A 17,647-nucleotide genomic window follows, 5' to 3' on the forward strand; every position below is an offset into this window, starting at 1 on the left:
CAGACACTCACACCAAGCAGTCCTCTAAACACGCATACATGCACAACACAGCTTCTCACTCCAAATTTCCTACCACCAAACCCACATTCCACATCACACCCTGCTGCCATCTCCCAATATACCCAAGGGTCCCCACCATGACTCAAGGACATGGCCTTGCCTTCATCCTCTGACTCGGAGGAATCCTTTGAGGACTTGTGAGTCCAAGTAGGTTCCCCAGCACTGCCAGAACCAGCATTTACAAAATTAAGGAAAGCCTCTTTAAACTATATAACCTTCCTTTGGGAAGGAATGGGGCCAAACCACTCTACCTGGGCATTAACTATATAAACTATATAAGTCTGTTTTAAGCATCTGCTAGAACAACATCTATCTTACCAATTGTACCAAGCTCGCTTGCTTGGAGCTATCCAAGGTCCTGATCCCTTTACCTGCTATGCTTCCCTGAAACTGTCTGAGGTCTGTCTGTGTCCCTCTCAGAACCCCTACCAGAATCCAGATCCCTTTCTTGGTGGAGGCTCCAGCTTGGCCATTAACCACCACTTGGGAGAAGGAGGGCTTGCTCAGAGGCTTCTGCTCTCTTGACACCATGGTGTCATTATGCCAATGGATAAGGTGGCATAAGTAAAAGCTTCTTTTGGAATCAATGGAGAGCTGTAGGTGACTGCTCTCTACCCCAGCCTTGTCAGAAAATAGTATTCTGAGTAATTCAGTCATGGCATAGTACAAAGTAGATGCCCCATAGGGGCCCTTTATGCCCTATGCTACTAGCCACTTGCACAGTAATGGCTCCTCACACACCCTGGATCCCCACTCCTCATGCCACTTTACTTCCAGTCTGAAGTAACTGAGTAATCATGGGCTCATGACTTGATACTGCTCTTTCAGTAGTTGGACTGTGCCCCTAACAGTGTGGAATTCTGAGCCAACTTTGGAAGTTGATCAGTTGTTAAAGGCTCAGTAATGGCAGGTAGACAAGCTTCTTTCAGCTCTACGTGCATAGACTTACAGATTCTGAAAGATACTTAATGAGCTTATGAAGTGGTCTTATACCAAGTCAGACCATTGATCCATCTATCCCAGTACTGTCTGTTCCAGCTTACCCCAGCTCTCTTTGGTCTTGGGCTTTCTGAATACTGCTATCCAACTCCCCTTAACTGGAGACTGGATCTAGGGCCTTCTGCATGCAAAACATGTGTTCTGTTCACTGAGCCATGGCCTCTTCCTAGGTGCATGCATATAGTCACCTGAACATATGATTCATTGGTCATATAGCCCAATATTGATTGGCAGTAGCTGTGCAAAGTTTCCAGCAAAAAGTGGTGGTGGGGGGGGACGGGTTCCCAACCCTGTTGAGATCCTTTGACTTGGAGATGCCAGGGACTAAGCCTTGGGCCATATGCACATAAAGCATGTTGTCTACTATTGAGCCATAGCGCTTCCCCAGCGTTCTGTTTGTTCCAGAGTGCACTCTCAATTTGTGTAAGACTGGCTTGTGCCCTGCATGAACTGAGTGGCAACTATTCATCTTGTCCAACATGTCCAAGACTCCTTTGCAGTGTTTCTGTGGTAAATACTGAGCAAAGTGATGTACAAGTTGTTCTAGTACATCTAAGTACTAATTAGTACTAATCTGCGAAAGTACTAATCTGCGTACTTTCCTTTCACTATCCATTCAACTGGACTAAATTTGGTTCAGTTTGGTTAGGTAGTTCACAAGTTAACCCACGTGCCTCAAACTTTCATGCGTCCATCATCATGAACTGGGGTGGATGACAACATCACAAACCCTGCATTTGAGGTGTCCCTATGTGTCCCTACAACTGTACCAAATTGGTCCAAATTTGTTCCCACTTGCACCTCCAGTGTTCACATGTCTGCCATCTTGAATCAGGGTGGATGAAATAATTACAAACTATGCCCCTGAGCCATCCCTATGTGTCCCTACACCTGTAGCAATTTTGGTTCAAATCATTTAGGCGGTTCACAAGTTAGCCCAATTGCTCCTCAAATGTTCACATGTCCGCCATCTTGAACTAGGGTGGATGACATCATTATAGGCCCTGCCATGAAAACAAGAGCTGGGAAGATGTTGAGTTTTGGCAGTTTATTTTTCACAGATAAGGCTTGAAAAACCTCCAAGCTGCTATTCCAAGTTGGGTGTTCCAAAGCACCCCTTGGGTGCTTAGAGAAGCACTGCTCAAGTGTGTTGGGAGCCTGGCATGAAGTGGCGTGGGAGAGATGCAGTCCTAACTCTGGGGAGATGCCCCTTAGAATATCTGAAGGCTCAGGAGAAAGTGGTTGAGTGGGCTGAACTGGAAACGGTTCCAGGCCGCCACAGCTTTCTGGGAGATTAACTTAGAGGCAGAGACATTACTCACCAATCAGGAATGCAACTCTATTTTTCCTTAATGAGAACAAAACATTTTTATTCCTGTTAGTTAAAAGGAAGCTAGGGTGAGTGTCACCATGCCAACGGAATCCTCTCCCCTGGGGGTGATGGAGCTGAGGATATCTTCTGTCTCTGTCCTTGTTTGGAAAGGTGAAGCAGGAGACTAGCCAAAACTTGACACTGGCAATAAAAACATTCCCATATTATTCCACAGGAGTGCCAAGCCTTTGTGCAGCTGGAGTAGGCTTACCCCCCGCCCCCTTTATAGTATGGTACTATCTGTGCCTGCAAAGGACTTGCAGCTGACCTGCATGGGCATCAGTGCAAACTAGTCGCCATTCTGAGGTCTGTTTTGGTTATGAACCTTGAACATAATTATTGCCCCGCTCATAATAATTGTCTTGCTAGGTCTGACCAAAAGGCCCATCATGGATCCTGCATCCTGTTCTCCACAGTGAGAATAGGATGCTGGATACTTCTGGGAAGTACCTGTACTTCTGGGAAGCCCACTGGCAAGGCATAAAGGCAGCACCCTCACCCTGTTTATCCCGAGTATCTGGTGCTCAGAGGTATGCTGCTCTGAATATGGAGGTTCCATTAGTTATCATGGCTAATACTTGTTGATAGACCTATTCTGCATGGATTTTGTCTGATCACTTTTAAAGTGACCAGCCATCTAAGCTACTGGCTGTGGTCATTTCTTGTGGCAGTGAGTTCTATAAGTTAATTATACACGGTATCTTCTATTTTATCTGTTCTGAATTTCTCCACATTATTCATAATTTTACAGTAGGTGACATGATGCACAGCCCTCCATTGCTGGAAGGAGGCCCACAGGTCCCCAACTTGTATACATCTGTTTCTGAGAGTCACACAGCCCTCAGGAACAGATTTATTCAAGTGTAAAGGGCCTTTAGAAGGGAGGGGAGAGGTGGAAATTGCTCCCCCTCCACACCCGGTCTGCTGTGTAAAGAAACCTTCAGCGCCCCTGAAGGCTTCTTCCACACCTGCAGCCCTCCTTGCGGTGATGGAGGACTGTGTAGCATGTCTCCCCGTGTTTCCCTTAGTCTTTATTTAAAGCAAAAAGGCTCAGACACATTAGTCTCTCCTCATTAGTTATCAGTAATTTTGATAACTTGATAACTTTTCTGAATCTTTTTCATTTCTCTGGTATATTTTTTGGATGCTTTGAACCCAACCAGAAATGAACACAGTATTCCAAGTGTGGTCACACTGTAGATGTAGACACAATACATTACAATACTGGCTTATTTATTTGCAGTCCCTGTCCTACAGTTCCTAGTATGTTACAGTAAACTAAGGATCCATCTAGTCCTGCATTCTGACTTCAGGAGGGGCCAGCAGGATGCCTTGCTCCTCACGGGGAGGGCGTGATATGATAGTCATGCCCTGGTGTTTGTTTTCCTCCATCAACGGGAGACACTCTGCCCTTAATCATGAAGGTTTCGTTTGACTGGCAGCGGCTCTCCTGAGTTCAGACAGTCCTGCCCGGAGATGCCAAGAATTCAGTCTGAGGCCTTCTGCATGTAAAAGCATGTGCTCTACCCGTGAGCGATTATTTATTTATTTATTTATTTATTTATTTAACTTATTTTTATTCCACCCAAAACTTACGTCTCTGGGCAGTTTACAATAAGATAAAAACAAAAGTAAAACATTAGTTAAAAACAAAAACAAAACAAGAAATTTAAAACACAATTTAAAATGTTAAAACAATATTCTAAAAACAACATTAAAACAATCAAAACAATATCAGTTAAAAGCCTGAGTGAACAAATGCGTCTTTAAAGACTTTTAAAAAGTTGTCAGAGATGGGGAGGTTCTTATTTAACTGGGGAGTGCATTCCAAAGCCTCGGAGCAGCAATGGAGAAGGCCCGTCCCTGAGTAGCCACCAGATGAGCTGGTGGCAAATGCAGATGGACCTCTCCTGATGATCTCAATGGGTGGTGCGGTTCATGATGAAGAAGACGTTCTCTTAAATACCCAGGGCCCAAGCTGTTAAATACCCAGGGCTTTATAGGTTATGACCAACACCTTGTATTTTGCCCGGAAATATATCGGCAGCCAGTGTAACTCCTTCAATACAGGAGTAATATGGTCTCTCTTGGATGACCCAGAGACCAGCCTGGCTGCCGCATTCTGGACCAACTGTAGTTTCTGGACTGTGTACAAGGGCAGTCCCACATAGAGCTCATTGCAGTAAGCCAGTCTGTACCACTGTTTTGAGGTCGTTCATCTCAAGAAACAGACGCAGCTGGCATATCAGTCTAAGCTGATAGAAGGCACTTCTGGCCACCGCCTCAACCTGGGAGACCAGGGAGAGACTTGGATCCAGAAGCACCCCTAGACTGTGTACCTGTTCCTTCTGGGGAAGTGTGACTCCATCCAGAACAGGCAGATCAAAATAGTCTCTCGAGTTCCGAACCCACATAATGAGTACCTCCATCTTCTCTGGATTCAGTCTCAGTTTGTTATCCCTCATCCAGCCCATTACTCCCCTCCAGGCAGGCATTTAGGGAGGTTATGCCCTCTTCCGATGATGCTGACATGGAGAAATAGATTTGGGTGTCATCAGCATACTGATAGCACTCTGAACCAAATCTCCTGATGATCTCTCCGAGCTGTTTCATGTAGATGTTAAACAACATCGGAGACAATACGGAGCCCTGGGGGACACCATACAAAAGTTCAGATTATGAAGAACAACAGTCTCCAAGGGACACCATCTGGAACCTGCCTGAGAGGTAGGAGCGGAACCACTGCAGAGCAGTGCCTCCCACCCCCAACCCTCTCAGATGCTACAGAAAGTTACTATGATTGATAGTATCGAAAGCCGCCGAAAGGTCCAAAAGGACCAACAGAGTCACATTTCCTCTGTCCATTTCCAATTGGAGATCATCCATCAGGCCGACCAACTCCACCCAGAAGCCAGTTTGAAATGGGTCTAGCTAATCCGTTTCCTCCAAGACTGTCTGGAGCTGAGAGACCACCACCCTCTCAGTCACCTTGCCCAACCACGGAAGGTTGGAGACAGGCCTATAGTTACTCAACTCTGAGGGATCCAAAGTAGGCTTCTTCAGAAGTGGTCTAATAATTGCCTCCTTAAGACTAGGAGGCATCCTACCTTCCCTCAGAGACACATTTATAATCTCTACCAGGCCTTCTACAACAACCCCCCTGCCAGATAATATAAGCCATGTCGGGCAAGGGTCAAGAGGACAGGTGGTGGGCCGCACCATTCCAGTCAGCTTGTCCACATCCTCAGGAGTCACAAACTGGCTGGAACTGATCCAGCCTAACCACATAAGAGGAGTCGCTGGATACCTCCACATCAGATACTGAAGCAATTGTGGAGATGGAATCTAAGTCGGCCCGAATACGAGAGATTTCCCCCTCACAACCCTGAACAACTCCGCTGGATGTGAACTGGCAGATGCAATATGGGCAGAAAAGAATTGCTTCTTTGCTGCACGTATCGCCTAAGCTTAGGTCTTCAAATGAACTCTGTGTTGCAATCTGTCGGATTCAAGCAGAGTCTTCCTCCACCTGCGCTCTAGTTGTCTACCTTGCTGCTTCAGCCCCCGTAGATCTTCCGTATACCAAGGGGCCAGTTTTGAAGCGGGTCGGAGAGGACGCTTAGGAGCGATCATGTCTACTGCCCCGGTGAGTTTGCTGTTCCAATTCTCCACCAGGGCATCAACAGGATCACCAGCAGAGCCAACACTAAATCCCTCCAAGGCTTCTTGAAATCCTATGGGATCCAATTACCTTCTCGGGTGGACCATCTTAATAGGAGGGCAGGCCATCCTAACAGCTATAACCTATCCCCTGTTTTTATATCCATTGATTGACCCTATCATCCATGTATTTGTCTGATCTGCCTTGATGGCCTATTTCTCGTGTTTCTGAGTCAGAACTCATGTTCTGAGGTCACATAGTTGTGCTGATGTAAGTTGGTGTGGATGTTGCTAATGCATTGATTAGATTTTATCTCACCCTTCCTCCAAGGAATGCATCCTGTTTTGGTTAGTGTCATTCTTGCCCCAGCCAAACCCCCTCTCTGTGTACATCTGACTCCCACGAGGCCTCAGGCTATTGAGTTGCTCCACTGCTGTCCTGGGTGTTTTGCTGCACTAGTGCAATACCACTGTTTATAATGTGACACTGTTCTAGCTACTTTTTGCCTTGCCCAGGATTGGATCATTAGAGAGAAGCCCCCTGGAGTAGTATAGATAGTTTTTTCAGATTTAGTGCAGAACAAAGTTTAGGGGCTTAGCTACTGACAGCTCTTGGGCCAGATCTGGACCTCTGAGTGCCGCCAATCTCAGAGGCAAAGGAGAATGTGGATGTGCAGCATTTGTGGTAATGGGACTTGGCAACAGACCATTTTGAGAGGTGCAGGATGGATCCTTGGCAAACACTATTATCAAAGGAGCTCTCTAGTTAAAAATAGTTACTGACGAAGGCTGTAATTGGTGCCAGGTTGCCAGTCAGGTTTGCCACCTTTTTACTTGTTTCTGTGTTTTCAGGAGCAACTTAACACACAGTTTCCAGAGTGCAGATTCTGTGAGTGTGGAATCTGCAAAGCTTTTATACAGGTTCCAAGTGTGATCTTACTCACTGTAAAGGCACTCCTGCAAGCTTCCACAGTTCTTCCTAGCGTAATCTTACCTTCTGAACCAGGGATGTGCACGAAACAGATTTTGCATCCTGTTTTGAGCTAGAAACAAAACACAAAACGCCAAAATGTTTTGTCAAAACAGCGGCTGAGCCAGCTGTTTCGACAAAACAACTCAAAACGCTTTGAGTGCTTCAGCCACAGGGAACAATGGGGGAACTCAAAATGCCCCGTTGTTCCCCATGGGTAGTGGGTTGTGTGGAAGGGCATGATGGGCGCTACCTACCACTTCACCACACAAGTTTTGCATTGCTATTTGCAATGCATTTTGTAACCCTGCCTTGAAAAACACTGCAGAAGGGAATTTGTCCCTCCCAACACAGAACACACATTTCAAACACAGGCCAAAAATGGCCAAAAAGAATCATTGACCCAGAATCCACTGCCAGCCACAGTACCTGCACTGCAGTAACATCATTGGCACAAGCTGCTCTCTTACACAAAATTATGTTACTTCCTAGCATTGCAGCAGCTGTCACAGCAGCACCCTTACTTAGCAGCAAGCATAGCCATATGCTCCACTAGAGCAACTTCAACCACCTTTTGACTGAATACACATTGCAATGCAAATTGCAGAGTGGACCAGAGCAGTGAGTGAAGCACAGGTTAGTCTCAAGGCCAGTCATGGAGCTCATCACAGCAGTCACCAAGAAATATTACACAACACACACACACACACACACACACACACACACAGAGAGCTGCGACTTTCCATTTCTCACCACAATACTATCCCACAAACAAAACAAACCACAACTCAGCAGGCAGGCACCCAAGTTCTGCCTTTGTCAATCTGAGATCCAGCAAAACCAGATAGTTATAGCAGCAATAGCGCAGCATATTTAAGTTGTTTGTTTGCTTGTTTATTTATTTATTACATTTATACTAGCCGACCCAGCACAGAGCATCTGTGCGCTCTTTGGGGCTGGTGGTTACCTCTTCCCCCCACCTTCTGCCCCAGTCTCCGCTTCCTGACCACGTCCAGGCCCAGCTGCCTCTCCTCCCCACCGCCACTTCTTTCCCCCACTTTCTCTCTCCCCTCCTTGGCCTGGCCTCCGCGGCCGGGCCTGCTGCCACTGTGGCGACCAATCCTCTTGGGTGCGCCTCAGCCTATCAGGCGTGACGGCGGCGGTGACCAATCCTCCTGGCCGCGCCTCAACCTATCAGGCGCGGCAGCGGTGACCAATCCTTCCAGGTGAGCAGAGGCGTAACTATAGGGGGGGCAGGGGGGGCACGTGCCCCGGGCGCCATCTTTTCTGGTCACATGGGGGGCGCCAACATGACAATTTAAAAATTTTTTTTTTAAAAAAATTTGTTAATACAAATGTTTCCTGCTCAATGCAGCAGCGCTGCAGCAGTCAAGGGAGCGCGTCGGCGCCCCCTCCCCCACGAGCGGTCCCTTCCGCACCACCCGCGCCCCCCCCCATTGCTTTGTTGGCGCCTGGTGGCCAGTCAGTGGCCTGGCTTGGCGGCGGCGGCGGGCGCTTGTGAGGAAAAACCTAAGTATAATGTAGTATGTTGTGGCGCGGGGGGCGCCATTTCAGTGCTTGCCCTGGGCGCCATTTTCCCTAGTTACGCCTCTGCAGGTGAGCCTCAACCTATCAGGCGCCTCCCCCGCCCAGCCAATCAGATGAGTGCCAGGACGCACATTCTAAAGGCACACCCAGGAGGATTGAATATATAGATCTTGCTCTTCCTTCAAGGAGCTCAGAGCATTGTACATGCTTATTTTTAAATCCTCACAACAACCCTGTGAGGTAGGTTAGGCTGAGAGATACAATACTGGTTCAGAGTCACCCAGTGAATTTCATGATTGAATGGGGTTTCGAACCTGGCTTTTCCTGGTCCTATTCCAACACTCTAACCACTACGCTATGCTGGCTCTCAGTGCTGAGAAAAGATAACCACAAAATCAAACTTTCCTTCCTCCTCTCCTGTCCTAATGTAACCTTTTCTTCAAAAGAGGCACAGTATAAGGGCTCTCTCTGCTTCCCAGTCCTTTTGAATACATTTTGAATTTGAAATACCCTCCTTTTGTGTTTCCCCCCTCCTTCCTCCCTACCCCCAACCAATGGGGGCAGAGTTGCCCATGACAACACTTGATTTGTATGATAAGCAAGGAGCAAAGAGTGGCAAACCAGTCAGCAAGGGAACAGCAGGCCTCCAAAATGGTGCTCAAAGTGTTGAAATGTTTCAATCGAACCAGGGTTGTTCTGCTCCGAGCTCAAAACAGGCCATTTTAAAAGAAAGTGTTCTGTTTTGAGCTCAAAACACTCGAAAAGCCTGTTTCAAGTAGAAATGTTTCATGGTTGAAATATTCTGCATATCCCTACGCTGAACACTCGCCAAGGAGGGACCTTGCATAATTTTTATAGGGCCACCTGCTGGCTTGTCCTTGCATTACAAGAAGATCCCAGTCTCCACAAAAGTAATAATGAACAAGTTGTTCTACTAAGAACTAATCTGCCTACTTTCCTTTCACTATGCCTACAGCTGGACTAAATTGGGTCCAAATTGGTTAGGCAGTTCAGAAGTTAGCCCACTTGCACCTCAGACATTCATGTGTCTGCCATCTTGAATTGGGGTGGATAACTTCATCGCAAACTATGCTCTTGAGCCATCCCTACAGATGTAGCAAACTTGGTCCAGATCTTTGCACCTCATTCACATGTCTGCCATCTTGAATCAGGGTGGAAGACATCATTACAAACTATGCTTTTGTGCTGTCCCTATGTGTCCCTACAGCTGTACCCAATTTGGTTCAGGCATTGTGAAGTTGATGGGGTGGGGGCACTCACACACACACACAGAATGCCGGGTGATCTCATTAAAAAAGGGTGGGTTCTTCTCTGAGTGCAAGGGCTGGCAGGCAGGTGGCCCTGCAAAAATCATGCAAAATCCCTGATAGGGGTATATACAGAGTGTAAGTTTGTATTAGTAAGAAGCATAGAAGCCTCCGTGCAGAAGTGTCTGTACAGTCCCTAAGAATGCGCTTGGAACTTGCGTTAAAGCTATGCAAATCTCACACTTTTATTTATTTTTGCATTTATATACCGCCCCATAAACAAATCTCTGGGTGGTTCACAAATTAAAACATGAACAACAAAGAAGACAATAGATAATTTAAAACGGTTTAAAATAACTACCAATAACATTTTAAAACATCATGAACTAAAAGCCTGATAAAATAGGTGTGTTTTCAAATGTTGCTTAAAAACAGCCAGAGATGGGGAGACTTTGATTTTGTTTGGAAACCCTGAAAAAAGGCTCACCTGTAAATGCTTAGCAGAATGAAGCTTTTCAATAATGGGATGGTCTGATGGCACTTGTAGCCACCTTTCTGGAATTAAGCAACTGGTCTCAGTCTGATTGGTGCTGGGATGGGAGATCACTTGGGAACCCCCTGTGTGTGCTAGCTTGAGTTCCAGCATGGAAGAATAGCCAAGTAAAAATAAAATGTAATACATACAAAACATCACTCTGCTGTATTTCTGTATGGCAGGCTGTGGTTAAAGACACCAGAATAGGGAAGGGTTTTTGTGTGTGTTAAAGATACAGATAAAGTGTGCCGTCAAGGTAGCAACTCTAATTGGTACATAGGATGGAATGGTTTTCTAAGGAGCATTTCCCCCCACTTCTGCAGCACTATGAAGGGAGAAACTGCACCTGAAAAACACACCCACTTCTGCACACATTTAAAAGGAACAGGAACCCTATACAATGCTGAAACAGGCAAATCTTAGCTGCTGGCCCAACATGAATTGCATTTGCTTTGCTTAAAGAAATACATTGTCATTACATTCTGCGTATTGTGTTTTCTGTAGCTTGAAGTACATTGACTGAGAAGAGAAATGAAGCCCCTGCAGTCCAGATGGTAAGCAAAAAATAAATAAATGTAGAAGTCATCAGGATTCAGTGCTGTGCTAGTGGGGAGCAAGCCACAGATCAGAGACTGAGGCAGCAGGGATGGTACAAGGGTCTAGACACAGCCTTAGATTATCTACACAGCCATAAGGACTAGAAACTTTGCGTTTTAAGCTATAGATGCATATATCAGACAGTATATAAATATGGTAAATAAATAAATAAAAACAGGCCGAGAATCTTGGGATGCTGAATTTTGTATCCAATATTGATTTCTCTGTTTGGAAAATGTGATTTTGTGGACATGTAAAATCGATACACTCATAGCTAATTTGTGCCCTCTCCCTCTCACCTCCCCCAAATGCAGTGAGGAGGGTCCATGGGTGCAAGGGGAGGAAAGCTTCAAGTGTGAAGCATCCAGCATGTTCACATTTAGCTGCTCTCTTTTTTAGTGATACTTGTACAAATAAAATAATATTTGGACCTGTGTTTCTAGCAATAGAAAAAGGACAGCCTTCTTTTCAATTTGCTTCCTAGTAGCCTTATCAGCCAGACTCACCAAAGTTCTTCTGCACTCTCTATATGCCCGGGCCTGACTATACATTCACCTGTTGGTGAGTTTAAGAGGTGTGCTAAAGACCAGAAGCAGCTCTTCTTTCACACCAAGGTGCCATGGGATGGGGGAGGGTGATCCTGGTAGGGGACCGGAATGTGTAGGAAGGGGGAGCATTACTCTTTTCCTCACACTGTTTTCCTGCCGGAAATTACTCCCCAAAGTGGCTGTTTATCCCCGACAGTTATTTGCTGCAAATAGCCACTTTGGGAGCAAATAGCAGCTTTGTGGGGATGATTTTCAGTGGAGGAAAATGGCTCTGGAGGAAAAGAGTTAATTCTTGTCTTCCTCCAGGCTATTATCCTATCAGGATTGGTCCCCTGAGGCTGTTTTTTGAAGAAGAAAAGGTACTTCAGATTTAGAGTGAAAAATGCATTCAGGAAAACAAAGTTTGGCCCCCAGTTTGTCTGTTGTTCAGTTCCCTTTAAGTTATTCTGCTGCAGGACATAATGTAGCCATGGCTTCTCCTGCTCCCATCTTCCCCTCCCCTGCCTGTTGTGGGGCAGAATTGGAGTCTGCTTCTTAATCAGGCAAAGAGGACAGGCAAAAGTACGGATAGAAGAATGGGGCAGGCAGAGTCACAGCCTCATGCCTTTTAAAGGGAAAGGCAACATCTTCAGGTTGCAACCTAGATGTGTGGGTTCTTTTTTGGGCATAGTAGGGAAATGTATGCACTATAAGGGAAATCTATGGACTACTTTCAGGCAGTAATACATTGACCTTACAAACATGTTTTTGCTTAGGTTGCCTGAACTCCAGGTATTCCACAGACTCCTGGCTGCAGCTCTGAGCACCTCACCAGCAGACATTCGGCTGCTGACATCGCATAGATTGTGGATTCCTACCAGACCTAGCCTATAGCAGTCAGGTAAGTTTGTTCTGGGTCATATAAGCTGCATTCAGCCCAAAGGCAAAATAAACAGTGACTACACTTGATACAGGAGATCTGTAGTCAGATCCCAATCCAGATCTCCCTTCCTCCTGTGCTTGCTTTTAATGAAGGAAAAAAGAATTGGGAGAGGCAATCATGAGTCTCTTGCATCAAGTTTGATTCTGAGGATGTTTAAATGCAAATGCCTTTATAGATGCTGAATACTTTGGCAAACTACTATGCCTTGGCTGCGGGGTAATCAGACACCTCTTCCTTCCTCCTTGTAGCACCGTCATTGCAGTTTCAAACCACAATTTGTTGCTGCTGGGTGAATGTGATTCTTCCTTTTGCCAGTGCCACTATTGCTACTGAAATCCTGTTTATGATGTGATTGTGCAGCTGCCCTAGGCGCCTGTTGGATAGCATTTCCCCCCTGTGGTCTGCAAGTTGTCCTTACAAGCCCATTGAGTATCTAATGGGAAGGACTCTGCGTAATATTAAGGTTAGGGATCTCCTTCTGCTTAGAAATCTTGCTGCCTGTTTTAAATTGGCTGTTAGGCTGCGCCCAAGAAGGCATGTGCAAGTCTTTCTTATGGTAACCAGATACAAAAGAGGACAGCAGGACTCCTGCACCTCTAATAGTTGTGCAGAAGAGGGGATTTCTATTTATTTTATTTATATACTGCTTTTCAACAAAAGTTGAAAAGCAGTTTATGTAGCAATAGGAATGAGAAGGTGTTTCCCTGGTCCAAAGAGGCTCACAATTGAACAAGAAACACAAGGGAGATACCAACAAACAGCCCCTGGAGGTGGTGGTATGCTGAGTTGCTCTCCCATGCCAAATATAAGAGAGGTACCTCTCTGTCCACTTAAGAGGGGGATTTCAGCAGATGCAGCTTACCATGCAGGGGTGTGCAATAGGGATGTGCCCAGAACCATTCTGGAGGTGGCCGGGGTGTTCCCTTAAGTGCGGGGGAGGGTGAATTTCCCCCACCCTTCCCATTTCCCCTGCCCATCCCATTTTCCCCACCTACCTCATTTCCCCCGCTGGTGCTCTGTTGTATCAAAGCCCCTCGGGGCAGCAGCGTACCTCCCTGCCTCCCTGTTGCCATCCTCGGCCAGAAGTGGCTGGAAGTACTGGGTGCGCATGCACCTGTTGCGTGCATGTGCTTGCATGGCAGATGGGCGTGTGCGCAATGAGCGCGCCTGGTACTTCCAGCCACTTCCGGCCAAGGACGGCAACGGGGCAGCAGGGAGGTACGCTGCCACCCTGAAGGACCTTGATACAACAGAGCTCTGGCAGGGGAAATGTGGCGGGAGGGGTAAATGCACCCTCCCCTGCCATTAAGGGAACACCCTTGCTGCCTCCGAAAGCTGAAACGGCCCCGGTGGCCGAAATGTTTCGGAGCCTCCGAAACGTTTCGGGCCCATCCTTAGTGTGCAAAGTTCCATTACTTGCTGGAATTTCTTCTTCTAGCCTGCTATTAGTGGTACAGGAGTGCTGACCTTCCCTGGCACTACACACACACACACACACACACACACACACACACACACACACACAGAGACTTCTTCAGTTCTCCATCTACACCCTGCATGCAGAAGGTCCCTGGCATCTTATGTTTAAAAGGTCAGCATGTGATGGGAAAGAAAGAGCCCTGCCTGGACCCTGGAGAGCTGCTGCCAGTCAGAGTTGACAACATTAGACTAGGATTAATAGTCTGATCCACTGCAAGGCTAGTGGTAGTAACATATTGGTAGTGAGAGGTTAGAGTGACAGACTGATATACATAAACTGACAGCCATTTCTGGTTAAACTGTAAAGCTGTACAAACAGCTTGCACTGTTATATTGTATAATGTGTGATGTACTATTAAGCAGCTGTAGACTGGTATTTCTTGCAGGAGTGACGCTTCACTGATAAGGAGGACATCCCTGCAGGACTAAGATTCTGCAGGGATGAGTTAGGGACTGGGTGAGTCCAACATGGCAGACCAGTCTGAAATGTCTAACTATATGAAGAGCAGCCAGTGATTCGAGTCAGGCGTGTGGTCTGAGATAGAATCAGGGTAGCAGTTCAAGAAACAGATCTGAACACAAAGGAGAAGCAGCAACTGCTGACTAGCAGTCTCTTCCTTCTTCCTTATGGAGAGCTGATAGGAAGCTGAAAGGAGACAAGGCAGAATGCAGCTGGGTCTGATTGCCATTTACAACAACACAAAACAAATTGAAAATGAAAACCTTAAAACCACTTAAAACCACAGTCAAGCTGAAAAGCTTGGGTGAAAAAATGAGTCTTCAAGAGCTTTTAAAAAGTTGCCAGAGAGGGGGAGGCTCTTATTTCAGCAGGGAGTGCATTCCAAAGACCAGGGGCAGCAACAGAGAAGATCCATCCCTGTGTAGCCACCAGCTGAGCCGGTGGCAACTGCAGATGAACCTCTCTGGATGATCTCAATGGGTGGTGGGGCTCATGGTGAAGAAGACATTCTCTTAAATATCCAGGGCCTAAGCTGTTTAGGGCTTTATAGGTTATAACCAGTGCCTTGTATTTTTTCCAGAAACCTATTGGGAGCCAGTGTTTCTTTTTTAGTGTAGGAATAATATGGTCTCTCCTAGATGACCCAGAGACCAACCTGGTTGCCATATTCTGTGCCAACTACAGTTTCCAGGCTACGTACAAAGGCAGCCCCACTTAAAGCACATTGCAGTAGTCCAGTCTGGAGGTTACCAGCATATGTACCACTGTTCCAAGGTAGTTTATTTCAAGCAACGGACACAGCTGGCATATCTGCTGAAGCACCTCTGGCCACTACCTCAACCTGGGATACCAGGGGGAGATGTGGATCCAGAAGCACCCCCAGACTGCATACTTGTACTTTCTGGGGAAGTGTGACCCCATCCAGAACCGGCAGATCAAAACTAGGGATGTGCGTTTTGGTTTTTTCCTGTTTTGTTTTTGGCCCTAATCCGAAACACCCCAATTTTGTTCTTTGTTCGAAATTGCATAATGTTTTGGATTTTTAAAAATGGCCCCGGGGCAAAACTAGTGGGTGGGAGCTGCTACCACCCAAATATCAGAGGAATTGGGCAGAGGGCTGATTTTTGGTTATTTTTTTAAGTTTAAGATTTTCCCCATAGGGAATAATGGAGGTTTCAGCAAAAGTATAGCTTCACATCGAGGAGAAAGGCGGTGGCCCAGAGCTGAGTAGGGTGGGTGGTAGTGCCCAGTGGGGGCAAGGAAGCTGCCAGAATTATTTCAAAGGAATGGGGCAGATGGCTGATTTTAAAAGATTTAATGGAGTTTACGCATCTTTAAGGTTCTTCCCCATAGGGAATGATGGAGGTTTCAGCAGCCCCATAACTGCACTTGGGGGGCACCAGGATGGTCCAGAGTGAGTGGTGTTGTAGAGCACATAGGGTGCCAACCCACCCCCATCGGTTGCTAACCCATGGGGTACTGGGTTTTGTTGTTTCTGAGATGTTTTGAGTGTGGATACTCTGGTAGCATATGAGAGTGTATTCATGGTTTGTCGATGAAAATCTCATATGCTACCAGAGAATCTAAAGGCTGGGCTCAGGCTAGCAACAAGGCAGGCATAGGCAATGGCATGGCATCTCTCAAGGGGTTGAAAATAATTTTTCTGGAACAAAAAAGCAATGCAGCATATAAATACATTCCCAGGCTGGCATGTAGTAGCCATAGCAGGTTGGGCTCAGGCTGGCAACAAGGCAGGTAGGCATAGGCAATGGCATGACATCATCATGGCAACTTGAGGCATGCCATGCAATGCAAATAGTTCTCTCTCTCTCTCTTCAATGAGGCAGAAAGGCAGAATGGTGAATGAGTAACTAACTTGTTGAATGAACTGAAAACCCCTCCTTGAACTCCCCCCACCCTTGCCCCTTCTTTGACCCTTCCCCTGGCCAATGTGGGGTCAGTAAAGAGTGGCAAGAGGCAAAAGAGCCAATGGGGAACAAGGAGGGAATTGTCAGCAGGTCAGCCCATGCTTTAGGTCACCGATCGGAAGGCTGGAAGGGCGGGAAATTAAAAGAGATGTCAAACACAAAATGGAGGCTGACTCAGAGATCGCCACAAAATGGAGATCCAAAACAACAAAAAGTTTTGTAGCTGAAACAGGGACGTTTTGTTTTGTGTACAAAAGTTTCGGATTTGGAAAATGGGCATTTTGTTTTGTCTTCAAAACACCCAAAACGTTTCACACATTTCTAAGAAAAACCATCTCCTGACCCCACACAATAAGTACCTCAGTCTTATCTGGATTCCGTCTCAGATTGCTATCCTTCATCCAGCCCATCACCGCCTCTGGGCAGCCATTTAGGGAGGTTATGCCTTCTCCTGATGATGTTAACATGGAGAAATAGATTTGGGTGTCATCAGCATACTGATAACACCCTGCACCAGATTTTGCAGTGGTTTCATGTAGATGTTAAAAAGCATTGGAGACAGTATGGAGCCCTGGGGGACACCAAATAAATGTTCAGATTTTGAAGTGCAACAGTTTCCAAGGGACACCATCTGGAATCTGCCCAAGAAGTAGGAGCGGAACCACCACAAAGCAGTGCCTCCTACCCCCAACCCCCTCAGATGCTCCAGAAGGATACTATTGAAAGCTGCCGAGAGATGCAAAAGGACCAACAAAGTCACGCTCCCTCTGACAGTTCCTAATTGGAGATAATCCATCAGGCCAACCAAGGCAATCTCCACCCCATAGCCCACCTGAAAACCAGGGTTTTCAAATGGGTTTCATAATCAGTTTCCGCCAAGACTGTCTGGAGTTGGGAGGTCAGCACCCTCTCAGTTACCTTGCCCAGCCACGGAAGGTTGGAGACAGGCCTATAGTTCCTTAACTATGAGGGATCCAATGCAGGCTTCTTCAGAAGAGGTCTAATGATTGCCTCCTTAATATAGGAAGGCAACCTGCCCTCCCTCAGAGAAGTATTTATAATATCTACCAGGCCTTTTTACAACAGCCCCTCTGCCATATAGTCTAAGTAATGTTGGGCAAGGGTCAAGAGAACAGGTGGTAGGCCACACCATTCCTAGCAGCTTGTCCACATCCTCAGGATTCACAAACTTAAACTGATCCAGCCTGACCACATACGCGGGGTTGCTGGACACCTCAGCATCAGACATGAGGTCTTGAGTCTAAGACTGCCCAAATATGAGATATTTTATCCACAAAGAA

The 17,647-nt window shown here is 46.4% G+C and overlaps 1 protein-coding gene across 3 annotated transcripts in view; it reads left to right on the plus strand.

The window, feature by feature from the left end:
* The window catches only part of PLXNB1 (plexin B1), a 199,424-nt gene that overhangs the window by 37,665 nt on the left and 144,112 nt on the right, over positions 1-17,647 (plus strand). For 2 of the 3 annotated variants that reach the window (XM_053291904.1, XM_053291908.1), the window contains exons 2-3: positions 10,917-10,966; positions 12,313-12,437. The gene's annotated coding sequence lies outside the window, so the exon portion shown is untranslated. Of the gene's footprint in view, positions 1-10,854; positions 10,967-12,312; positions 12,438-17,647 lie in introns of those variants that run through there. The other variant, XM_053291906.1, reaches the window with a different exon arrangement.

The sequence above is a fragment of the Hemicordylus capensis genome, chromosome 2 (genome assembly GCF_027244095.1).
Source record: "Hemicordylus capensis ecotype Gifberg chromosome 2, rHemCap1.1.pri, whole genome shotgun sequence".
Lineage (NCBI taxonomy): Eukaryota > Metazoa > Chordata > Lepidosauria > Squamata > Cordylidae > Hemicordylus > Hemicordylus capensis.